Genomic DNA, 27,104 nt, shown 5'->3' with positions numbered 1-27,104 from the left:
ATTTCATAACTAGGAGTTGTCTCTTCTTCCCCCAAACATTCCTCAGTGCCACTGATTTGATTTAGGACGCTGGTCTGGCTGGGCCATTGACGTGACCCAGCATACATTTCTCACCTTCCTTAGAAGAGAGGAGACTTTCTGAGGATTTCATGGGGGTTTTTCTCAGTACCAGCATCATCTGTTATTTACAGCTGGAAGGGAGCTCTGAGGCCATCTACTCCACTGGCCTCATTTTATGCTTGAGGAAACTGAGGCCCTGAGAGATGAAGGAATTGGATCCAATTCCCTGGCATCACACGCGGTAAGCAGCAGACCCTCTGGTTCCAGAGCCAAGGCTCTTCCCACTGGAATTTAACTTCCTTGTAATCTCACCACTCTATCTTATGAACTACATCATGATAAAAAATGAAATGAGGCTCCCTCCCTCCCTCTTCCCCCATAAAAATTGCTAATAAAATGTAATAAAAAAAAGATCCCCAAAGGGCTTTGGGGGAATTTCATGGAAATGAGTAAGTCGGTCGGATCCCAATGAGAATACAGGCACGGAAACTCCAACACTGTAATTACTTCCCTGTTCACAAGCCCGTCTGTCCCAGAGACACAGTAAGTCTATAACTCTTGTGGGGTCTGCAAAGGGTGCCTGGGCCACTGAAGGGAAGCTGCAGAGATGGCTGGGAGGAAAGGGATGGAGAGGTGGTAAGGCATGCCGTTGGGAGATGTTTACACCTTGGAACCAGGGATGTTCGACAACTCGGTGGGTGGGGGTTAGCCATGGCAGCCAGAGCCAAAGAAATCCCTTAGTATAGACAAGTCTCCTTTCCTTGAGGTATGTGGGGTCACCAGCTGGATCCTGCTGGTGGTGAGAATTTTCAGAAAAACCCCTTCTGAAAAGAAATGCTCTCCTCTCAGCCTTTCTGGTTTCAATCTTCCATGCTTGGCTAAATGTTTTCTTTATCTTTTCATTCTAGAGGTAGTATCAGCCTGCTTCTACAGGGGGCTTTCAGAGTGGGCTTTTGACTCAATTAATAGTAATAAAAGCCACCAAATGTTTATATTACTCTATCGACAACATTTGTCAAGCACCTACTATGTGCTAGGTGCTTCCTTTCTGAATGGGAAAGCAAGAATTATAAATTATACACACAGATACACAGACACATAGACACACACATACATATATGAAATGTGCACATTTAAAGACATCTCTATGCCAAATGTTCATGTGGACTATTTGTACCCCATCCGTGGTAAAGCACCCCGAGCTCCAATTGGCCTGACCAATCACAATCGGACACACTGTACCTTGACCCTGACATAGTGATGTCATTTTGGTTCTCTTTGAGCATGAAGCATAATAACCACCTGATATATAAGCATATGTATTATATGCAGACTTACATATATCTACCTCTATCTACAGAATAAATATCAATTTAATAAATATTTATTGTTCAATTGTGTCATAGGATCATAGGTATAGGACTAGGAAGGGCCTTAGAGACCACTTAGTTGGACTCCCCCTTATTTTTTATTATTTTTCAATTAACATGTGCCTATTTTCTCCCCTTTCCCTCTCCAAACTGGAAAAAAAGAAAATAAAAAACAAAATCTTTATAAAAATATGCATATTTAAACAAAACAGAATCCCACTTTGGCCATATCCAAAAACACAAATCTTGTTCTCCATATTGAGTTCATCATCTTCCTGTCACAAGGTTGGACCTCATCATTTTACAGAGAAGAAAACAATGCCCCAAATATGAAACCCAAAGTTATACAGGTGGTGAATAGCCAAGTCAGAACTTGAACCCAAGTCCCTTGACTCTACTATGCACTGGGATTACTTCATGATAATAGCTATTCCAAAGGGGAGTTGGTTGCCTCTGAAAGTAGTGAGCTCTCTATCTCTAGAAGTCTTCAAGCTGAGGCTGTATGAATACCCATCTAGAATGTTTTAAGAATGATCCTTTCCTCAAGATGCCTCTGCCCTGCGCTGTTTTTGTGTGAGGTGTTCCCTCCCTCCAATGGCTTAACTTGGCAGAAAACCATCCTTCTACCCAGAGCTTTTAGGCCTCTTGCCCCTGCTGCTGTCCTTCCCAATGACTTTGGTGATTTTTGTAAAGCCACCAACTCAATCCCTTCACCCTTCTTGGCCCTTAATGGGAGGTTACTGAGCCCCAATAAAGCAAGGGGTACAAGGGAGGTAAAATTCCAACAATGAGGCCTGTCAAAAGCAGCCGCAGTTGGGGACTCAGCTTCTCATGGATGGAGCCCATGGGCCAATCTGAAATGCCGATCCTTGGCAACCCCAAAGACTCTCCTGGGAAGGCAAGTAACCAAGGGAAGGAGTGACATTTTCGCTGACCCTGGCTTTCATGAGGCCAGAGGCGGGCAGCTGGCAAAGGCTGGCTTGGAGGGTTGCTAGGAGGGGCTGGCCCCATGGCCCTGAGAATCCTCATCCCTGGGGAACTGAGGTGGGGAGGGCAGGCTGACTACAGGGCAGGAGGGGGCAAACAGAAAGACCCAGGAGAGCTTTTGCATTTTCTCTTGTCTGAATTTTGCAATCTCAAAAAAGCTGTCCAGTGGGATATTGGCCCTGACTAGTTTTTCTCAGTTACTTTGAAACGTTTTGGTGTAAATTGAAGCCTGGGAAGGAAGGAATGTGAATAGAGACTATATATGAATCTGTCAGTCAATCAGCAAGCATTTCTGTCTTCTTACTCTCTTCCTGCCATTATATTCTGTGCTGGGAATGTAAAGACAAAAGGAGAACAGTCTCGGTACTCAAGGAACTTAGAGGCTTTCTTACAACATCCCGGAGGAGTGGTTATCTTGCTTCATTTTGAAGTAATACAGTAAGGGGGAAGCCCACCATCTTCAGGGGCAACTCAGATGTAAATATCTTGGGGGGGAGTGAGGACTATTCTATTTTTGTATCCCAAGTACCTAATAGATAGAAGGCCCTTAACAAATGCTTGTTGACTGATATGTGTACATGTAGTTTCTTTCAGGGGCAGCTAGGCAGTAGTGAGTAGAGTACTGGGTCTGGAGTTAGGAAGATTCATCATCCTGAGTTCGAATCTGGCCTCAGACAATTACTAGCTGTGTGACTCTGGACAAGTCACTTAACCCTGGTTGTTTCAGTTTCCTCATCTGTAAAATGAACTGGAGAAGGAAATGGCAAATCACTTCAGTATCCTTGCCAAGAAAACTCCAAATGGGGTCATGAAGAGTTGGACAGGGTGACAAACTGAAGGGTATCCAGAGGAAGGCCACCAGGCTGGTAAAGTCTGGAGTCTAGGTCCTATAAGTATCAGGTGAAGAAACTAGGGATGTTTAGCTGGGAGAAGATAAAGGGAAGAAAATGAGGCCTGGCTTCAAATGTCTGAAGGGTTTTTGTGGGGAAGAGGACAAGCCATTCTGCCTGGCTAGTGGGGAATAAAAGATATAATTGAGGCAGGTCAGGAAAAATGTTCTGGTAATGAGAGATGTTCAAAATTTGACTGGACTGTCTTGGGAGGGGAGTGGGCTGCACTTCTTTGGGGGTATTCGGGTGCACCGGAGTCAATCCCTTGCTGGACTTTTAGATTTTGTATTTCCTCTTTCTTTTGGTTATTCCCAAAGCTACTATAAGTAGGCCAGGCTGCCATTGAGACCCTGTGTCTCCTCAGGGACCATCCCCACATCTTCTGATTCCTATTTTTGCTTAAGGGTGAAGCTTCAAAGTCCAGGAAGAAGGGTGGAGAGGGTGGGACGAGAAGGGGTGGAGAGAAAGATAGGATCTGAGAATCATAAAGCAGGGACTCAAAACTCCTCCAGTCCTCAGGATTAGACTTGTTGGGTTTAGCCCCAGGGTGGGCAGAACCAGGACCGGAGACTGGAAATTGCAAAAGGACCAGTTTAATTTAGCCTTGATGTCAGGAAAGACTTCCTAACACCCCAAATGGAATAGGCCACTTGGGTAGCCCATTAGTAGCAGGATTCCCATCCCTGGAGTTTTCCTGAAAGCAGCTGTTGAATGAGCCACTTGGCATAGATGCTCTAGTAGGGGGCGGGATGTGGATTCCTATTTAAGGTCTGGCGAGGATGGGTGACCTCTAAAGTTCTGGGAGTTGGTCTTTCCCCCCCCTTCTCTCCTTCTGCCTACTTAGGGCCCATCTCCAGGCATCCTGGTCTATATCTTGCCACTGGATCCAGATGGCTCTGGAGGCGAAAGTGAGGCTGGTGAGTTTGCACAGCTTTGCCTCACTTAAATCCAAATCATGCCATCATCTTCCTGATGTCATGGTCCTCTTCAGGGATGAAGGCCAAACAATAACTACCATCTGCCTAACCCTGTGCCTGCTCCTAGAAGTGTAAGAAGGTATAATAGACATCAGCCTTGCACATTGCTGAATGTGATCACAGGGAAGGTTTAAGGGGCTTGAAATGTTCATCTTGGTCAGCCAGTCAATAAACATTTATGAAGCACCTACTATGTGCCATTTGGAGAAGGACATGGCAAACCACTCCTGTATCTTTGCTAAGAAAACCCCAAACGGGGTCACAAAGAGTCAGACAAAACTGAAAGGAATGACCAACAGTGAATGGGCCAGACACTGTGCTAAGCGCTGGGGGAGGAAGACTGTGTTTAAGCCAGGAAGGGCTGTCATATGGAAGAGGTATTTGGCCTGATCTGCTTATTCCCACAGGGAAAAAACCAAACCAGACCAGGTATTAAGCTTTTGTCTAATTTTGTCCCATTTAGTGAGGAAAAACCTCCTAACAATGGGTGGAATGAGCTGCCTTCTAAAGTAATGACTTCCTTCAGCTGAAGGCCTTCGAGCAAAGGTTGGATGACCATGTGTTGGGGATGGTGGCCAGCAGGCCCATTTTGGGGGTAGGGGTTGGACCAGATGACTGACAAAGTTCCTTCCAAATCCAAAATTCTGTGATTCTCTCACTGAAAAATTGGCTGAGTAGAATTGAAAACAGGCTAACAGGCCCTCGTCAGGTTCCTCTCATTCCCACCTCCCCAACTACAGGCCTGCAAATGTTCTGTGAAGCCATGCCAGCACTGAAAGGTCTGCCTGGTGTTTCTCCTTAAACACCAGGAGAACGACGGGATGCGGCCCCTTCTCTTTGCCCTCATCTGCCCTACCTGTTCTGTGTCTGGGAGAACCAAGAGTCTGGACTTTGCAAAGCCAGGGATGGAGGCCAAGGGGGCCTGCCATCCTTACTTCCAAAGAAAAGAAGTTAGCTCAATTCAATCCATTGTGTGCCATGCATGGTATAAGGCACCAGAAATACACAGATAAAAGTAAATCTTGCCCTCTAGGATTTTAGATTCTACCAAGGAAAGAGGGGTGGGATATAGCATTTACTTACTAGCTATGTGACCCCAGGTAAGTCACTTAAACCACTCTGAGCCTCAGTTTTCTCATCTGTAATGGGAACAATAATTACATCAACTATCCATGGTTGTTGTGAGGGTCAAATGAGATAACAACATATGTATGGTGTTTTATATTATAAACCTTAAAGTGCTATATAAATTCTAACAATTTTATTTAAATATATGTACACACACGTGTGTATATATATATATATATATATATACATACATACCTATCTATTCCTCCCACATGCATGTATGTATTTGTGGAGAGAGAGAGAGGAGAGAGATAAGTGGGGGAAGGGGGAAAAAGAGACAGAGAGAGAGAGGGAGGGAGAGGGAGAGATGAGCGGGGGAAGGGGGAGAAAGAGAGGGAGAGGTGGTACGATGGAGTGAGCAGTGCAGTTCTGGATTCAAATCTTGCCTTTAATATTTACCATTTGCATGACCTGAGACAAGTTGGGCCTCAGTTTTCTCATCTGTAAAGTGAGGGGGTTAAAGTAGACCATCTTCAACATCTATTTCCATTTTGATTCATGATGCTAAGTAATGAGTAGACAGTATGTATACAGTGCTTTAAGGTTTTGCAAAGCACTTTATTAATATCACCTCATTTTGTCCTTACAAGGACTCTGGGAGTAGGCATTATTATTTTTCCCATTTTACAGGCGAGGAAACTGAGACAGAATTTAAATTATTTCCCGAGGATCACCTAGCAAGTAAGTATCTCAGGCCACATTTGAATTCAGGTCTTCCCTCCTTCCCTCCTGCTTTTAGGCAGATAGGTCTGTGCACCTAAGTAGATGCAAATTATATATGTGAGGGAGTATGTGGGGTTGTTACGTTTTGCCCATGTAGGTCATATATATATATATACACACATGGGTCTGTCTGGATGTGACTTGTGGGGAGGCAAGAATAGACATCATCTCTAGGGTCTCCTCACTCACTTTTCTCCAAGGGACACTTTAATTCCTGCCTGTGGAAGGAAGTAGGAGGTTGGGGTCAGAGGCTGGCCAATCTGGTCTTCTCAGAGAGAAGAAATAGAATTACATCCATCTGTTCCCTGAAATATTATTAGTCTAGGGGAAGTAATTTTTAGGTTTAAGCTACATTTCCAATAAGTATTTCAAAATGGGAAAGGAATATGTGTGTATGTGTGTATGTATGTATGTATTTCCAAGGCTTGACTCACTTCCCAGTTCTAAAATGAACATACATAGCAAACAGAAAATAAGTCTATTAATCTAAGTCATTAGTAAAACAGAAATAGGAGAAAATACTTCCCCCAATATGAGAAAATATACATGGGAGACATACCAGCTAACACAGAATGAATGAGCTCACTTTTGGGAATGAGAAGACTCAGTTCAACCAAGAAAGAGTGTGTCAGGTCTCACCCAAGGTGAAATTCCCCAACATCTCTAGCTTAGTAAACTGGGAAAAGGACTGTGATAGAGATCACCACTTCTCTACATGCTGGTTTCTTCTCAGAATCTCTCTCTCCCCTCAGGAACCTGATGAGAGGTTGAAATTAAGCGTCTTCTCTGAAAGTAAGACTTGGTTCCTGGAACTTGAAGCAGGAAGCCAGAAGAAATAAGATTTCTTTTCTCTCCAGCCCATGGGTGGGCTTAGGTTTGATCTGTGAAGTTTGGATTCAGTCAAAAGGCTGCACTTGAGGACCTAAAGGGCCACATGTGGCCTCAAGGCTGCAGATTCCCCACCCCTTACCAAATCCATCTGCCCATGAATAATCAATCCTTGCCAATGCGAAGAGAGTCTCCCATAACTGACCTTTTGAGCCAAAACTTACATATATAATATAAATTTTAACTGACTTGGAGATAGAGAAAGCACCATAAAGAGTGTTTAGGGAAAATCTCTTGTAGGAGGTGTTATCCAAACTGGGCCTTGAAGGCAGTTAGGATTTCCAAGAGGTGGAAGTAAAGGAGCATTCCAGGCATGAGGTGACCACCTGTGCAAAGACATGGAGGTGGGAGATGAATTTCATGTACCTGTGTATCATTGATCTCCCTCCATTTCTCTCTCCTCTCCCAGTTCATTAGCCCAAAGAGTGACCTTGATGTCTGGTACAAGGGGAAGAGAGTCAGATTTAAATCACAGGACATGGGTTTAAATCCCAGCTTTGCCATGTATCTGCATGACTTTAGGCAAGTCACATAACATTTCTTGGCTTTGGTTTTCTATTCAATAAAGTGAGGGTGTTAAGTTAGATTAAATGACATTGAAGTTCTCCAACACTAAAGCTGTGATCCATGACCTGGAGGAAATTTTCTAGTGGGCAGCATCACTCCTGGAAGTGGCCTGTCCTCTCCATGCAAGTGGCAGAGAGAGAAAGCTGCCCCCCACCCCCTTGTGAGATTTACGCTCTCTCTGTTTGGGAGCTGTGAGGAGTGGGCAGGCCTCTGAGTTCCTGGGGGGCCCTGGCTGGCCTGATGAGGTTGCAGGCTAGGACACAGAGAGCAGAGCGTAGCCAAGCCAGCTGCACCCTGGGCACAATGCAGGAGTGGGAAGGAACAGGAGATCGGGCTGCAGGGGTGGCATCAGCCTGACGAATGTTTTAACTGCTGCTCCTGTTGAAGCCAGGGAGCCCACTGTTTGCCGCTTCCTGGAGACCTTGGCGTCGCTTCTGAGAACCTCCTCAGGCCCAGAGATAACAGCCCGGGAGGCGAGCTGGGCCAGTTACAACCTTTCCCAGCACATGTTTGTTACCAAACATAGGCGCAGATCTGCACGGGCTGCCGGCTCTGTTTCTGCTTGAAAAGTCTTGGTTCTTCCTGTTATGGAAACAGGTCAGGATCGCCACGTGAAATAACATGCTGCTGCCAGCAATCAGAATGGCTGTTTTTGGGGTGGGGGAGGCAACATTTCCTGGTTCCCTGCCACTCATCAGCCAGACAAAAAGGCATGTGGGCAGACCTGGTTCTTGTCAAATCAGTATCTTCCCAACCTAAGGAATGGGACTGGATATTTCTGAGAATCAGATATCTCATTGGAGGGGAAAATTTTACAATTAAAGGTGTTCAGAAATAGAAGGCCTCCGTGGGTGGGGGGACCCCTGAGTGGCCCTAAACTCAGTGATCGGAGGGATTGAGAAGAATTTCCCAAAGAGAGAAGAAAACAAAACAAAACAGACATCTAGCTGAAGACTGGGGGGTCATTTGCCAAAGGTTATGTAGAGGGTGATTCAGGCTTCAGAGAGGGTATTGGTCTAGAACAGGCAATCCATAGATTGCCACCCAAGTTGGAGAACAGAGTCACCCACACAGCCCTGGAGATAGATCCCTTGACTTGGTATCAGGAAGACCTGAGTTCAAATCCAGTCTCAGACATGTACTAATGGTGTGACCCTTAGCAAGTTAAATGAGTGTTATCTGCCTCAGTTTCCTTATCTGTAGAATGGGGATAAGAACAGCACCCACCTTCCAGGGCTGTTATGGGAATCAAGTGAGATTATATTTGTAAAATGTTTCGCAAAGTGCTATATAAATGTTAGCTGTTGTTATTTCAGATGGTACATGTTCTTGGATGGGGGGGAAAAAGTCCCATCTTTATTTTTACTCACCTCCTTCAATTATTTAAACACACTAATCTGCAGAGGGGTCCATAGGCTTGGGCAGACCACCAAAGAGGCCCACGTCACCACTAAGGTTCAGAAGTGCTGGTCTAGATACTTGCTGAGAACCCTTCTAAATTGGGAGGGCTCTTCTCTGGAATGGCGGGTTGAAGTAAATACAGTCTGTGGAACATGATTTATCTAAACTCAAGCTGAGTTCAGCATAATTAGCAAGTTAGGGGATCATGACTAGAGCATCCCCGACAAAGGAGAGGGACAATTGAAAAGTTAGATAAAACACTTAGAGATTAATCCCCTTATTCTGGAGAAGAAATAGGCCTAGAGAGATGAGGTGACTTGCCCATTGCACTCAGGCTGTGAGTAGCCGAGTCAGGATTTGAACCCAGGTCATCTGATTCCTAAGCCAGTATTCTTTCCACTTTACTGAGCTATTCTCCAGAGCAGTGGTTCTTAGGGTCCCTTTATACTCTTAAAAATTATTGAGGACCCCCCTGAAAAGAGCTTTTGTTTATATGGGTTATAACTATTGAGGGTAGTTAGGTGGTTAAGTGGACAGAGCACTGAGCCTGGAGTCAGGAGGACCTGAATTCAAATCTGGCCTTGTACACATACTGTGTGACCTTGGGCAAGTCACTTCACTCTGCTTGCCTCAGTTTCCTCATCTGTCAAATGAGCTGGAGAAAGAAATTGTAAACCATTCCAGTATCTTTGCCAAGAACCCCAAATGGGGTCATAAAACATCAGACACAACTGAACGAAATATATCAATTTTAACAATATTAGAAATGAAAATATCATAGTATTATTATGAAAATAGTTTTGACCTTATGCAAATTGGGTCCCCCAGGCTTTCTAGATTTCCTCAGCCTGATAGACCAGTAGGCAGGAGAAGCTACTTCTAGGTTCTGGTCATCATCAATGGTCCTGGTGGCTGGGTCTTGACTGAACAAGTGTGTCCTGAACCTTCCCCTACTTGCCTTCTCTTAGGTTCAACTTGATCTACATATAAATCTACATTTCTTTGAGTCCTGACCTTATGTTTGGCAGTCTTGACTGGCCAAATAATAAAGAAAACTTATATTTATATGGCACTTTACACTTTGTAAGACGTTTCTTACCACCCCCACCCCAGCTATCCATTATAATAAAGGGAGGTGGGAACAATGCAGCAAAATTAAGCAATGTCAAAAATTTCTAATGCTCTATTCAATGTCTAACACCCGTAGTTCTCTACCTCTGCAAAGAAGAGAGGGGAAAGTGCTTATTCATCTTTTTCTTTTGAGTCCAAGTCTTAAAAACCTACACTACTTTGCCCAAAGCATTCAGCTATATACTCCCTTAAATGTGCCTAGATAGGAGGAAAAAGGGAAGGATATCTATGCCTTCCTCAATAGGATGGACATTGAGAACAAGAGCTAAAGGCAGATGGAGAGAGATGTAGGGAGAAGGAGGATGAAGAGAAGTTCCTCTTCCACTTGGTTCAGCCAATCACGTTCGTCTTCTTGAAACTCTCTCTTTGGAACCGGTTGTTTTTGAGTCATGGCCCCATTTGGGGTTTTCTCGGCAAACATACTGGAGTGGTTTGTTGTTTCCTTCTCCGGTTCATTTTACAGATGAAGAAACTGAGGAAAACAGGGTTAAGTAAATTGTCCACGATCATACAGCTAGTCGGTGTCCGAGGCCAGATTTGTACTTGAGAAGAGGAGTCTTCCTGACTGGCACTCTATCCATTTTCCTTGCTTTAAATGATATTTTATTTGACATATAAAATGCACAGAGAGGAGTTTCACAATTTGTTAAGTGGACAAGTAAGTGTTGCCCTGTGATATGGATATACAAGTTAGCCATCCTGCCCTCTAGAATTGGGACCAAGCCAAGTCTGAGGTTTAGAGAGTCAGGGGTTGGTATTTATTTAGAGTTCCTAGTAAATGTAATTCACCCCAGAAGGGAAAACAGAAAGCTGCTTTGTCTGCCTTTTTTTTTAAGAGAAGCTTCAGACCCTGCTGGTTTATGGAGCAGTATTTCTCAAATTGTGTTCCTTGGGACCTGGAGTTCCATCAAGAAAAAATTGTAAAGGTGGACAAGAAAAGCCAATGCATTTACTTTGTGCTTTGCAAAGCTGGAACCATACTCTCACGAGGTAAATGGGGCTTTGCCTCAGGGTGCTGACACTGAAGGATGAGGGGGACTTCTTCATTCAGGTGCCCACCCTCTCCAGCCTTGTTCCTGGGTCTCTGCTGTCCTATGCTAGCCTGTGCTGCAGTCCCACCCTCAGCATCCTTTAACCATTCTCCTATCCAACCTTCCTCTCCAAGACCGCCAGGGGAGGCAACAGCACCCCCTCCCCTCCTTCCACTTCTGTAATTGACCACATTACCCTGTGGGGGGGGGGTTTGAAACAGAGATGGTCTTGTTGGGGTTTTTTTTGTGTATCCCCAGTGCTTAGCATAGGTCCTGGCACACAGTAGGTGCTTAATAAGTGTTTATTGGCTCACTGACCATACCCGAAGTCAGACTGTTCTCTAGACCACTGTTCTCCTCTCCTATCTCCCAAATAGTTATGCTTGAGGGACCATGGCCAGTTGTCTCAACTTTTCTCTTGCCTCTGGACTTTGACAACTCTGGAGGAAAGAGTGAGGCTGACGATTTTGTTCAGCTCTGCCCCACTCATGTGAGTCACTGTAGCTCCCTCATGATGCCATTGATCCTCTTCAAGACCAAAGAACATCAAAACAGTTTTTGCTTGAGATGAAAAAATTCCTACTTAGGGCTAGTAATTTCTAAGTTATACTCTGTGTGTGTGTATGTGTGTGTGTGTGTGTGTGTGTGTGCTCAAGGATGCCAAGAACCATCAGATATTGGTTAAAATTGATCATCTGCCAAGTTGGCATCTTACTGGTATTGAATCCATCGAGGGATGTGCCTAATAGTGTATAATAATCACAATAGCCCACATTTATATACTTCTTTAATGTTTGCAAAACACCTTACAAATAATATCTATTTTATCTTTACAATAACCCTGGGAGGTAGGTGCTATTGTGATAACCATTTTATAGATGAGAAAACTAAGGCAAGCAGAGGTTAAGTGACTTGCCCAGGGTCACACAGCTAGTACATAGCTGATGCTGACTTTGAATTCAGATCTTCTGGACTAAAGTAGCACATTAACTCAGGTTGTATATTTCATTGTTGTTCTGTTGTCAGAGGGTACATAAAGTTGTCAGTCTTCATTCACACCACTTAGTACCTGTGAGATCTTGAATCAAGTTACTTGCTCTCAATTTCCTCAACTATAAAATAAAGCATTTATTAAGCACCTACTCTTATCATGTTCTAGTTTGGGATGCAAAAACAGACAAACCAACCAACCCTTGCCCTCAAGGAGCTTATATTCACCTGGGCAATACAACACATCATAAATGCAAGATACTTGGAGAAAAGAGAGATCATTAACTAGGGGAGGCATCATCATAGAAAACTTTTTAGGGAAAATGGCACTCTGACCCAAGCCTTGAAGAAGAAGATAAAAATTCTGAAAGGCAGTGAGAGGAGGAAGTGCATTCCAGGCACAAGAGATTCATTTCTATGAAAGCATAAGAAGAATGTTGAGTCCAAGGAACAATTAGTAGTCATTTTATCTGGAACATAGATTGTCTAAAGGGACTACAACACATGTTCTGGGTTGCCTATCCCAACTCCCATTCTCACTGACAAATTGAGTCCCTAGGGCATAATTCCCATTTCTCCCCCTAAGAGTTAAGGGACTGTGGATAGGTATTTGTCTAATACAATATTTCATGAGCTCCTACTGGTGAACTCCACCCCCCCATGGTTATCAATTAATATCAATTGTTCATCCAGACTTAGCTAGTTTTTAGGAAGGCTTATTGACTAGTGTAGTATAGTAAGAATATCTGCCCCTCACAATCCCATCCCCCAGAAAAGTCTATGATACATTGTCCCTCAAGTACCTAGAGAATTTGGAGGAAAGTGTGATCAAGCTTAGGGAACACATGTAGCAAAGAGGTAACTTGGAGTTTCTAGGTGGTGGAAGTCCTTTCCTCATTATTGGGGGTACCCATTTCCCTTAGGAATGGTATAACTGTATCTTATGCTGGGTCTAGAATTTGCCTTTCCTCATCATATATAATCTGTTCTTTGCTCCCAACACAAATACTTCCTGCAACTATTGCTATTTAAAGATCATGCTAGGATATTGATAAAGGGGAGGAGAGGTCCAAAATCTCCCTGACCTTTTAAATCTTGACAGTTCCTATTCTGATGAAGAGAGGGGAAAAGAGGCTGAGGTCAAAGTTGAGGAGCTCTCCTCTCTTCTTATTCCGACCTGATTTCTTCTTAGGGGCATACCAGGAAGATTTCCACCCTGAACTTCCAGACATTTAAATCCCTTGGTATCAAACTGGTTCCATATTTTATAAATGACCCACAGGGTGTGATCAAATCCTTCAACCGATTGAAATAGACTCCTGGTATAACATCACTCCATTTATTCCAGTGACTTTCAGGGACTTTTTATACTGTTGATTAATTCATTGAACCATATTCTTACCTGGTTAAAGTATCAGAGCAACGTCATTTTATTGTTTAAGTGATGCAGGAAAATTGATTTTAGCTCAGTGACTGCTTCCTCCTCGAGGATTAATATTAAATGAGACTGGAAACATAGATAGGAGTCATATTTTTAATTGTTATTTTTGTTTTCTTCCTTTCCAACATATCTCTTTCCCCTCCCAGAGATCCATTCTTCACAGCAAAAACATAAAAGAGGGAAAAGGCAGTTCATCCAAACTAACCAACATTAGTCAAATCCAGCATTGTATGCAGTGTGCCACCCTGATAGCCCTCCATCTCTACAGAGAAAGGAGACAGGGAGCATTCCTGTATCTCTTCTTTGGGACTGAGCCTGGTTACATGATTTCATATTATTCCATTCTAGTTTTTGTTATTCTTGGCTTTCTGTTGGCATCACTGGCATCCCCGTGTGTATGGTTTTCTTGGTTCTATTTACTTTCCTTCCAATCTATTGAAGCACGTGAGAAATAACCAAAGGAGAGAGTATAAAGAAACAAGACAAGAGGACTGGGTGAGGCGGCATGTGATGTGCCAAAGGAAACCAAGCAGGAACGGTCAGAGATAACTAAGACAGAGCATGGCCATTGAAGGAGAAGCCATGTTTGATGAAGAATGGGGAATCCTGGGCTCTTCTATTAATTTCCTCCACTCCTTGGACAAACTCCTTGCCTTCTCTGGACCTCACAGAATCTCAAAATCATGGACTTCAGAGGTAATCCAATCCAATGAATGCTTATATAGGAAGTCCTTTCTTCCATCTCTGATAAGCAGTTATCCACCTTTTTCTTGAAAACCTTCAATACTAGGAGACTTCTAGTAGGCAGCTAGGTGGTACAGTGGATAAAGTACCTGCATTTGGAATCAGGAAGGCCCAAGTTCAAATTCTGCCTCAGGCACTTATTAGCTATGTGACGCTGGGTGAGTCACTTTGCCACTCATCTGCACAAAGGGAATAATAATAATGTTGTAAGGATAAAATGAGATAATATAAAGTGTTTCACAAACCTAAAAGTGCTATATAAATGCTAGGTGTTACTATGAAACAGCTCTAATTGTGTAATGGAGGTGCTCAGGGAAACCCCTGATACTTTGGACAGATGGGGCATTGGGGCGCCTCCTGTGTAGCTGAACATGCAAACCAGGGGTTGTTTTCATCACCCTCAATACATTAGGAAGCTTTTATTTCCTTTCCTTTCCCTTTTCCTTTACTTTTTTTCCTTTCCTTTCCTTACATTTATTTGGGAAGCTAGGTGATACAGTTAGGGAGTGTGATAGTAATGGCAATTAAAGATTCCCCTGTATTGGCTTGGTTTTCAAATTGATTGTGTTAAAACCCAGAGTTTGTTAATCCCACCTGTGGGATGGGCTTGTTGATGTGAAAAGAAAGTCCTGAACTGGGAGGAGCTGGTGATGTAGATTGGGAGAGACAAGAGAGAGGAGGAAGATTTTTTTGGAAGCAGCACCTCGTGGAGAGAGAGAGACTAAGAGAATTGCTGGTGGCCGCTTTGAATTGCCCTGGACTTTTGAGACCTGCCCCCTGAGCTGCCAAGGACTGAGGAGACATGGCTGTTTTGCTGGTACTTTGTCTGTCTGTTTTGATGTTGTTTTGCCAGATTTGTCCACTGGTGAAAGACAGTCCTTTTGTTGAAGAAGTCCTGGAACCTGGCTGTTCGCTAAGAAGCCCTGAGACTGTCCTGCAGACAGAGAGTGAATACTGTCCACTGGTGAAGGACAGTGCTGTTGTTGCAGGGGTCTGGAGACTGTCCTGCAGACAGAATGAATACTGTCCACTGGTGAAGGACAGTGCTGTTGTTGCAGGGGTCTGGGAGCCTTTCTGTTGGTTCAGAAGCCCTGAAGAAGGATTTTCTTGTTGTATGTTTACAGAAATCCTGGGAGAGGGCTTTGCTAATGTGTTCAGGGGTTCTAGGACTGTTCTACAGACAGAGGATAAATTCATGAAGGGACTGGCAATGTATCTTGTGGCTTTGCTAAGCCATGTCTCCCCAGGAACTAAGATTGCTGAGAACTTGCCTCGTGTCAAGATGAAGAAAAGACCTCCCTTTGGGTATTAAGTGCTGTGTTTAAACTTGATGTAACTCTGGGGTAGATTCAATTGTGATCCAGGGGTGGGGAACTTTTGACCTTATCTTTGGAAACTAATCTCCATTTGAGAAGAGGGGCTTTGTGGTGGATTAAATGAAGTATAGCCTAGGGGTGGAGAAGTATTTAGAATGGAGACTTTGTAATTGATTGAATGATTGGAAGGTCCTGGGGTGGGGTAGTCCTTGGAGATTATTTAATCTCTGCTTAGTAAATGTTGTATTTGGAATGATGTCATGTTTTGACCTTCTCTGTTCTTGGTTGGTCACTGAATAAAATGGAGAGCACCTATGCTGGTATTCTGAACCTTGGGAAGTTGCCTTTCTTTTGGCATTACATTACAGGGAGCCAAGCCTGGAGTCAGAAAGACTCCTTTTCCTGCCTTCAATTCTGGCTTCAGACACTTAGTATTTGATCCTGGGCAAGTTACTTCACCCTTTTTGCCTCATTTTCCTCATCTGTAAAATGAATTGGAGAAGGAAATGGCAAACCACTCCAGTATCTCTGCCAAGAAAACCCCAAATGGGGTCAGGAAGAGTCAGGCTCAACTGAAAAACTACTGAACTGCAACCAAAACCTTAAATTTACCTTTTTTTCCCCTTCCACCCAATGCAGTTTCTATCTACTTTTGTCTGTCTCTTGTTTCTACCCAGTTGCTTACATGTTTTCTCCCCCTTAGAGTGCCCTCCTGAGGGCAGGGATTGTCTTTGCTGGTCTCAGTATCCCCAGAGATTAGCCCACTGCCTGGCACATAGCAAACTTTAACAAGTAAATTTATGAACTGACTGACTCCTAGTTTGATCCTTTGGTTGAAAAACATACAAACAAAAACAAATAGAATCCCTCTTTTTCATTAATTGCCTTTCAAATATCTGAAGACAGCTATCATGTCCCAACATGAATCTTCTCTAAGCCTTCCTCCATCCCAGCCATCCTCTATTGGAAACTCCCCATCTTTCCCACAATATGGCTCCCAGGATTGAATACCATATTCCAGATGTGTCCCAGCTGCAGCAAAGAACAGTAGGACTATTGCCTTCTTACTCTTTGATACTGTGTCTCTCTTTCTGGAGTCTGAGATCTCAGCTTCCTACTCTGTGAGATCAGGGGTTGATGAGATGATTTTCAAGGTCTGTTCCACTTGGGGCCTCCAAATTTGATTTTTAAGATTGACCCTGTAGCTTATGAGACAACCCATATGGATTCAGGGATAAGGGTGAGAATGATGGGGAGCAGTTTTAGCCTGGGTACGATGAAGGTTGTGCCCAATGGCATAGAAAATTCTCTTGGGTGCTTTTGGAAGCTTCTTTGGCTCTGGTCAGGGCTAATTTTAAGACTAGTGAGCCATTGTGGGGAAGAGGCAAGAGGATTAGCCTTCAGAGGCAGGCAAATGGATGGTACGGTGGATAGAGTACTAGTCTCGGAGTCAGAAAGACCTGAGTTCAAATGTAGCCTCAGACACTCAGTGACATGACTACAAATCACTAAATATCTTAAACTCCAGCATCCTATCCTAAAATGGGGATAATAATAGCACCTACCTTGGGGCGGCCAGGTGGCTCAGTGAGTAAGAGCACCGGCTCCATTGTCGGGATGACCTGGGGATCAAATCCGGGCTCAGATACTTAGCACCACACCCAGAAATAACTGGCCGTGTAACCTTGAGCAAGTTACTTAACCCTGATTGCTTAAAAAAAAATATTAGCACCTACCTCAAAGCATTGTGGTGAACTTCAAATGACATGATCTGTGGAGTGTTTTGTAAATGATAATATTGTCCTCAGAGGCAGCATGATATAGTGGAGAGTCAACCTTGAAGTTAAGACCTAGATTCAAGTACTGCCTCTGAACCCTACTGGCTGCATGACCCTGGGAAAGTCACTAAACCTCTGTCTGCCTCAGTTTCCTCATCTCTAAAATGGGGATAATAATAGCTAATTATCAAGGAGAAATTAATGTGACATTGCAAAATTTAGGTGAAGAACCTAAAAATGTTTTGTAAAAATGATAGAATAGTTCAAGTGATTATTATTCCTTATGAAACACTACCCCTTGTGAAAACTGACCCTCCTAAAATAACTATCAGGAACTTAAAGGTTTGGTTCTACTGATAGCATAAAACTGGGAGCTAAAGTATGGGTAAAGCCAGACAATGTTCCAAAGGCTGTGGAGATTATATAGCACATGGGAAAGACAATACTGTAGTTGTTGTTTATTCAGGAGAGGATGATCACCAAATTGTACCCTTAACTCATATATTCTCCCATGAATGAAGCTATGATAGTAAATTCATGGATTCCACAAGCATGTCTGATCCTATATTTGTTTCCTTTTGGCTTTTTGTCTGTTATATTTGTTTGCGAGATTTGTTTCCTGCAGGCTTAGTACCCTCCACCGGCAGATGCCTGATTGCTTAAGCCTGATGCCACCCCCTGTGATGTGCTACCCCTGGACCTGGTGTCAACCAAGCTCCAGATGCCAGAAGAACTGACCTCTTGAGCGGGACGTTTTGGGGGCAGGGACAGCTCTGCATCCAATTTCAGCTGGAAGTAACTTCAGAGAAGAGATCTTTGCCCTTTACCCCAAGATTTTGAGACCCATTTATTTGAGGGGGGAAAGATGGAGTACTTGTGCCTGATCTCCTATGCCAAGATATGGTTTTATGTGCTTATTTTCTATTATTCCTGTTATATTGTGCAAAGTTCTGTTGACACCAGTTACCCCCAAACTCTCATTAGTCTATGTAATGAAATGTTAATGTATTTTTGTTTTTTAAGGGACATGAAATATCTTGGGGCTGAATGTAATGGTAATTTGAAGATCTTCTCTGCCCCTTAATAAACCTAAGGGAATTTGAAGACCTTCCCTGCTTTTCAGACATACCCTAACCCCTAATAAGCTGAATGTAATCACATGGAGCCTGTGGTGGGAGGAGTTTGGCGAAGGGTGGAGAGAACCTACAGGAAGCTGGGAGTCAGAGCAGCTAGACACTGAGGGAGGAGAGCACACATCCAAAGGAGACAGTTAAGCTTGTGAGTAAATATTGGTGTTTGCCACCTGCTGTGACAGCTAGGCTTGTGTTGGTTGAAGACTAAAGGATGGTGTAGCTCTTTGCTACATTGTGGTGCATTAACTTCTATGTTGCTATGATGGATTTGGTTTCCTAGTGTTGGGATTTGGTTTTCTGGTGTCTGAATAAAAGCTTTGCTACTGTCTTCTATATGGAGAGTCTGTTATATTTTGTGATTGAGCACTATGCGAGTATATTTATAGTGACCATTGGCACTGTGAAAATTGCATTGGTGCTACATATGGCTGTGAAGATCAAATGGCATAATATGTGTAGTATTTTACAAACATTAGAGCGTTAATATGTAGGAGTTATTCTTATTATTGTCTTTAGAGAGAGCACGGTATAGTTTAGAGACCCAACTTTTGAAACTAAGACCTGAATTCAAGTTCTGCATCTGAAGCATTCTGGCCATGAGATTCTGGTCAAGTCCTAACCTCTCAGTGCTGTAGGTAATTCTGTAAGATAGGGTTCTTAACCTGGGCTCCACAGACACTCCCCCCACACAAGGAGTCCATGGGTTAATTTCAGGGAGTCCATTAATTTGGGTGGGAAAAATACATCTGTCTTTCAATATAATTGGTTTCCTTTGTGATCTTATGTATTTTATGCATTTAAAAATATTATTCTAAGACTAACAGAGTGTCCAAGGGGTCTCCAAGACAAAAAATGGTTAAGAAATTCTACTCTAAGACAATAGACTGACCTATATCATTCGATAGAGTTTTCTTATTCAGACATCCCCTAAACCAATGAAATCACAGGTCGAGTTTCTACCCATTTATTATTTGTCCACCTCTGCTGTCACCATACTGGGTGATGTTACTCTCTCTGGGTCACAATTTTTCCACCTATAAAATTTGGGCCTGGCATTGGATGGTGTCAAAACTTTCTTGTGTCTTATTGTCTGTGTATTTGCTTCCTATGAGATTCAGATAAGGAAATGCGCTGCCAGTCAGACTGCTGCTTCTCTCTGGGCAAGGGTGGCCAGGGTCCTAGGAATAGAGAAGGGAATGGGAGCTGTCCCTCCTACTTCTGTTCCAAACAGGAGGTTTATATCTCTGGGGTTGTGTGTGTGTGTGTGTGTGTGTGTGTGTGTGTGTGTGTGTGTATGACAGTGTGTGAATGTGTGAGTGTGCATGTGAGTGAATGTGAGTGTGTGTGTGTGAATGTGTGAGTGTGTGTGATTCCACCTGAAATCCAACTCCCTGCTCTAAGAGGGCTAGAAGGGAGTTGATTGTGTAGAGATTAATGATCCCAGACCAGGGCCTCTTCCATTTTCCACTCAAGAGTTTTTGTATTTTTTTTCTTCTTAAGTGAGAGGTTGGAGGTAAAAGTTACAAGACCAACAAATTCCCAAAGAAGTGGGGATGGAGTCAGTTTCCTCCCCCCAGGCTTTCCTTCTAACTGCCTGGACTGGCTTTTTAGTGGGGGAGGTGGAGCCCATCACCCTCCTTGGGACAGAATTCACATCTTTCCCTGCCTTCCCCCCCCCCTAAAGTTCAGTCTCTTTTGGGGCCCCTCATCTTCACTCCCTCATCCCACTGTGTAAGAGGTGACTGGTCAAGGAACAGCCTTCTAAGGAGGGCTCCTGTTACCATCCCAGCAATGGGCCATCATGCATTCCAGAGTCACCCAAAAGAGGCCTCAGAGACACTGGGTCTCATCCCTTTATTTTATTGTTGAGAAAATTGTAGCTCACACAGAGGAATTGACTTAAAATCTGTAAATTTAGAGCTAGAAGGGTGCTCAGGGACTATCTGGTCCCAACCCTTCATTTTACAAGTAGGGAAACTGAGGCCCAGGAAAAGTAAATGTAAAGTCATACAGTGTCAGAGGCAGGACTTGAACCCAGGTCCTTTCACTTTAGAAGTAGCACCATTCAGCTGGAAGCGACCTCAGCAGCTAAGCTGTCCACTCTGAAGCTGAATAAGAATCCACCCTGTAACATAACTTCCATTCAAGGCTTAGCTCAGGTACCAATTCTCAACTCTATCTGACCAGTTCTTAGCATTTCTATCTCTCTTCTCTAAAAGTACTTTTTATTTATTTATTTGTCGACAAAGGATCCTAGATTGAGAGCTGGACAGGCTGGACAGGTCACGGAATCAACGACCCTCTTTACAGATGAGCAAACTTGAAGCTGACTCAGGTTAATTGATTTGCCCAGAGTCACAATGCTTGAATCTGAAACAGAATTTGAACTCAGGTCTCCTTCTCCTCCTTCTTTTCCTCTTCCTTCCCCCCTCCTCATCCCCCACTCCTGTTCCTCTTCCACTCTTCCTTCCACCCCTTGCCCAGAGTCACACAGCTAGTAAATGTCTGAGGCAGGATTTGAACTTAGCTCCTCCTGACTTTAGGGCCAGGGCTCTATCCTAGCTGCCCTGAATTCAGGTCTTCTTGATTCCAAACCCAGTACTCTATTCACTGCACCAGCTAGCTGCCTTGAAGCTCTGATACGCCACCGAATGACCTCTTCATATCATATCTATTTCTGCTTCTTCCCTGCCCCCAGGAGAATGTAAGGTATTTGAGGGCAGGGCTAATTTCATTTTTATCTTGTAGATACTTAATAAATACTCACGGGGCTGTGGTAAATGATTGTAATGGAATATTATTGTGCTACAAGAAATGATGAGCAGAATGATTTCAGAAAAACCTGAAAAGACTTAGATGAACTGATGCATAGTGAAGTGAACAGAACCAGCAGAATATTGTACTCAGCAACAGCAATACAGTACAATGAAGAACTGTGAATGGTTTAGCTATTCTCAGCAATACAATGATCCAAGACAATCCCAAAGGACTAATTATGAAGTATACTATCCACTTCTGGAGAAAGAACTGAAATTGACTGAATGCAGACTGAGGAATGCTGTTTTCACTTTCATTTGAGTCTTCTTGTACAAAATTACCAATATGGAAATGTACATAATTGCATGTGTATAACCTATATTTTATTGATTACTGACTTAGGAAAAGGGGAGAGAGAGAATTTGGAACTCAAAACTTTAAATAAAAATGTTAAAAAAAATACTTGTGGAGTTTTTGCATTGAATACCAACTAATGGTCATCCAGCCTCTGCCTGAAGCCCTCCAGCAAGGAGGGACCGACTACCTTCCAGGGCAGTTTATTCCACTTTTGGAAACCTCTAATGGTTAAGAAGTTTATTTTATTTTATTTTTTTCCTTCCTGTCATCAAACTGAAATCCATCACTTTGAACCTCTCTCCCTGGTTGGTACCCTGGCCCAGACAGAAGAATGGAATAAAGAGGAATGTATAGGGCCTGGGAGGCCTGAGCCCTGCTTCTGCCCTGCTGCCCCCTCTTTCTGCAGGGGGGAGATCAAATAGACCCCCAGGGTCAGAACATTTCAAAGGATGGGGCATTCATTGCCATGTGTGTGGTTTGGGAACTCTGTGGAAGGAAGCCCCTTCTGTTGAGAACAATCCGATGCCTTGCTAACAGCTCTCGGGAAAGCTGAAAAGCAAAGCCAGCTCCATGTGTATAAAGGTCAAGTGTAGGCCTGAGTCTCAAATTCAGCTAGGGAGGTAGGATTGTTGACAGATGCCTTCCACTCTCATTTCTCTCTCTTCCCCCCTCTCTGGAAGCCTCTGAGGGCTTTCAGAAAGGATGAGCACAAATACCCTGCTCTGACCTCCCTCTCCTCTGAGCTCTTCCTGCTGCTGCTTGGAGCCTCTGCACCCCTCGTGGGGTTCTTAGCAGAGGTTGTCTTGTGTTGTTAATTAATTTTTGCAATGTGTTAGTTGTTTCTTCCCTACCACATTGCAAATGTCTCGATGACAGGGCTCAGGGGATCATGAGGATCAGGGGATCCCATGTCTAAGACTGAGAAAGAGTTCAAGGATCAGATAGTCTCACCCTGACCAGAAATACGAATCCCTTGCACTCCCCAAGACAAGGGGGGGGGTCACCGAGATTGTTTGAGCACCTCTACTGACGGGGAGCTCACTGTTTCCCAGGCAGCCCTTTCCACATCTGGAGAGCTCTCATCATTAGGAAGTTCTTCCCTGATGTTAAGCTGAAATCTGCCTCTCTGTGACACAGGTCATAGGATATGACTGAGCTGAAATCTGCCTTCCCAGAACTTTTGCCCAGGTGGTCTTTGTTATGCTTTAGAGGCCAAGAAGAACAAGTGTAATTCCATACGCAACTTTAGTTTATTCATCAGCTCCCATTATCACAGAATCACAGATATCGAGATGGAAGGGCCTCTTGTCCAACACCCCTCATTTTACAGTTGGGGAAACTGAGACCTAGAGAGGGGGAGTCAAGTGCCTAAGGTCATAGAATCATAGGTTTAGAGTTGACTCAGAAGCCAACTAGTCTAACCTCCCCATTTAATGGATGAGGAAGGCCAAGGGACTGAAGTGACTTGTCATTTGTCACAAAAGTAGTAAATGGAAGTGCTAGAATTTAAACCCAGGTCTTATAACTCCAAATACACAGCATTCTTCCCTCCAGGCCATTCATTTTCACCTCTGTATCCCCATAGGACCTTAGAGGAAATAGTATTTATGAGAAACAGCATAGAGTAGTGGATAGCATACTTGGCATGAATTGGAGACCTGGGTTCAAATCCCACCTTAGATACTTGCTAATTACATGATCTCATATATCATTGAGCCTCCTTGATTCTATTTCCTCCTATGTAAAATAATACTTACCTCCCAGGGTTATTGTGAGGGAACAAATGAGATAATAGATGTAAATAATTTTGTAAATGGAAAAGTGCTATATACTGTTGATTAATTAATATCTGATTGATTGATATTATTCATATGGTGGGTCCATATGTGGAACCCATCATGTTGCTTAGCTAATACTACCTCTCTATGAATGAGGAAAGTCTTATGCAAATGCACCACACTTGAACCCCAGGTTACATTCCTCCCCTGGACCAAAACTTTTTGCAGTCCCTTTGTCAACTAGTGGATGATCTCTTTTTTTCAGCTTCTAGGGAGGTGTGTCCATCAGTTCTCTCTCAATAACTTATATTTCCCAACAGGATCACCTCTCTATAACATGCTACCTCCTACCATCTTCTAGTATTCTTTTAGCTAAAAATTTTCTCCTTATTCATTCTCACCTGGTTCAATCTATGCTCAAAGTCACAGTATTCCATGGTTGAAAAGGACCTCAAGGTCATTTAGACAACCTATACTTGACCAGAAATCCTCTCTCCAACATATTTAACAAATGATCATCCAGCCTCTGCTTAAACACCTCCTGTGAGACGGACCCCATTGTCTCCTGAAACAGACTTCTTCTATCTTTGGATAAATCTTAATAACCCAGATCAGTCTCTGCAATTTTTACCAGCTGTTCCTAGTTCTTCCTCCTGGGGCTAAGCAGAACCAGTCAGATCCTTCTTCCATGTGAAAATCTTCCAAATACTTCAAGATGGGTCTCCTGGCTTCCCTAAAATTTTCTCTTCTTAAGGCCAAACATCCCAAGTCTCTGAACAACATGTGAGTCTTGAGGGATCAAGTCTCTGGCTCAGATGGTTATCCTTTCTATAAGAATAACATCAAATTAGATTCCTGACTTTGGTTATCCTGCGTTGGAGTGGGCTTTGTGAGCCAGCCTTCTGAATGGTTGTGTGGCTGTATGTGTGTGTGTGTGTGTGTGTGTGTGTGTGTTGTAAGTTAAAAAGCAAGGCCTCTAAATGTGGGATATTTCTAGATAAGTGTGCTAGTTCAAAGAGAGAGAGACACACACAGAGGGAGATACAGAGAGAGAAAGAAAGAAAGAAAGGAAGGAAGGATGATAGTAGGAAGGAAGGAAGGAAGGGGAAGGAAAGAAGAAAGGAAAGAAGGAAAGAAGGGAGGAAGAAAGACGAATAAAGAAGGAAATAAAGGAAGGAAAAAGAAAGGAAAGAAAGGAAGAAGGAAAGGAAGGAAGGAAAGAAAGAAGGAAGAAAAGAAGGAAGGAAGAACACAGTTAGGCAAGAAACACAGAGTGGAGATGTCAGTTGCCCACCCACTCTGCCAGGGGAAGGTTAATGCAGTTAACTTCATAGATAGGAGTCAACTTCTGGCCAGAGAATCACACAGAATGGAGTGAAAATTTCAGCCAGTCTTCATTAGTGACAGAAAGAGAATGGAAACTCTTTGAGGGGAGGGACTGTTTCATTTTTTTCTTTGTATTCACAGAACCAACATAGTAGCTGACTCTTCCTAGATAGCAAGGATGAGGGGGGGAGGAAGGGAAGAGAGATAAGTTTTGAAATTCATATACAGATGCCTAAGAGTTAATTTTATACTCTGAGATGGCTGCTGGTCTTTGAGCAGGCAAAGATTAAGAAAAAGAAGTCATTTCCTGCCTCCAAAGAGCTTAAGCCTGTGTGGTATTTCTCCAAAGCAGCTGAGAGCATCCTGGTGGGAGGGTTGGATGGGATGGGTATTTTCTGTCAGTGACCGATGAAAATTCCTCCCCAGACTTTTCAATATGGCTGATCCTTATTTACCTCCCAGGAAGAACAATCATAAAAAAAGACAAGGTTGAGGGGATGGAGGGGGTTAGAAAGAGTTGGGGATTATACAGCTCTGATGTCAGATGTCATGGGGGTTGGAGGGGAAACCCAACTTTCTGAGATGCTTGGTCTCCTTGACTCTGCCTACAGTATGCTTTCTTTTCTCTCAATGTTCCTACATGTCAGGAGAAAATGAAACTATAGCTGTCTGGAATGGTTTATTCTTTGCCAGAATGGGGGCCTCTCTCTCTCTTTTCTCATTTGCTTTATTCATAGGGTATGCAGAGCCCAAGGGAAGATTACTCAATCCTACCCCCTTTACCACCTGCTTCACTAGAACCTTTGATGTCTCTTCTCCTTACCCAATTCCAAATTTTTTCCTCCTACTTTGGGATTTTCTTTTATTTTTTTCTAAACAGCTTCTATTTACCTAATGCAAATGAGAAATACCTACAGTATATTTTGTAATTCCTGAATTAGCCATGGTGGCTTTTTACTTTCCTTCTTCAAAAAAGCCACACCAGGATTATCTAGCATCAAGGAAACACATATTTATATAGTAAACACAGGGTGAAGATGTCAACTGCCCACCCACTCCACAAGGGGAAAATTCATGCAGTTAATTTCATAGGTAGGTGTCAACTTCTGACTGGAGAATCACTTAGAATGGAATGAAAATTTCAGCCACTCTTCCATTGGTGACAATAAGAGAATGTAAACTCTTTGAGGGTAGGGACTGTTCCATTTTTTTCTTTGTATTCACAGAACCAATACAGTAGCTGGCTCTTCCTAGATGCTTAATAAATACTTTTTGAATTGAACTGAATCAGCATGGAAGTGCTTCATTATCCAATGGATGCCTTGGTCAACTAATCAAGGGCTCAGGTTCTTTCTTTCAACAGCTGTTAATAATATCAACTATAGTCATTCATAGACTGATAGCATATTACATTTGGAAGAGACCCTAGAAACCAACCTTATCCAGATGTGAATTCCCTTTACTTCATCTCCAACAAATGGTTATCCAGTCTTTTCTAGAAGACCTTCAATGATGGGGAACTCACTATTTCTTCAGGTAGCCCATTCCACTTTAGAACACCTCTAATTGTTAGGAGGTTAAGTCTGCCTCTCTTTAATTTCTACCCATTGCTCCTGCTTCTGCCTTTTGGGCAGAACAAGTCTGACCCCTCCTCCATGTGACAGCCCTTAAAAGAAAGCTGTGACTCCCCTAAACTTTCTCTTCTCCAGGATCATCACTTTCAGTTTCTTCAACCAGCCTTCATTTGGCATGACCTCAAGGCCCTTCTTGTAACTGGGCACCGTCTTCTGGACACTCTCCAACTTGTCAGTGTACTTGATGAGGAGTACCAGGAACTGACCACAACACTCCAGATGTGGTCTGAGCAGGGAAAAGTATAGATACAGTTGATCTATATTAATTTCTCAGACAGAAGCCCTGCCTGTTGTTCTGCATTGGTTTCTCAGGCAGAAAGTGAATTGATAGTGCTGGTAATGTGTGTAAATATTGTTGTAGCCTTGTTAAATTTTGTTTTCCTAGAAACAGAAACTGCAAAGAGCTTGGAGTGGAGCAGTCCCTGTGAACTGAGATATGGAACAGGATCAGAGAGCTGACTTCATGTGAATCCAGGCAAGAGGTGGAAGCAGTCAGCCTGTGGAGGAAGAGCCATGGGATTTGGAAGTCAGCCTCAAGTCAAGATGAAAAAGGACACTAAACCTATCTCAACTGTCCATCTAAGAACTCATTAAGTTTCCTTGATTGCTGTGACTTATATGTAGCTTATAGTTCTCTTCAAAAAATCATATATTTTTTCAATTAAACTATTCTGTGGGTATGCCTCTTCTTCTTATA

At 43.1% G+C, this 27,104-nt stretch overlaps 1 long non-coding RNA gene across 1 annotated transcript; it reads left to right on the top strand.

Annotated features, from left to right (window-relative positions):
- LOC138166358 (uncharacterized) lies at positions 1-27,104 on the top strand. Its single transcript, XR_011169643.1, has 2 exons — positions 1-603; positions 26,793-27,104. It is a non-coding gene; the product is annotated as an uncharacterized lncRNA (long non-coding RNA).

This window comes from Petaurus breviceps, unplaced genomic scaffold (genome assembly GCF_028583685.1).
Source record: "Petaurus breviceps papuanus isolate PSGF00001 unplaced genomic scaffold, PetGlider_PUasm1.0 100, whole genome shotgun sequence".
Taxonomy (NCBI): Eukaryota; Metazoa; Chordata; class Mammalia; order Diprotodontia; family Petauridae; genus Petaurus; species Petaurus breviceps.
The sequence above is the reverse complement of the archived record's forward strand: the minus strand, read 5'-3'. Positions and strand labels throughout refer to the sequence as shown.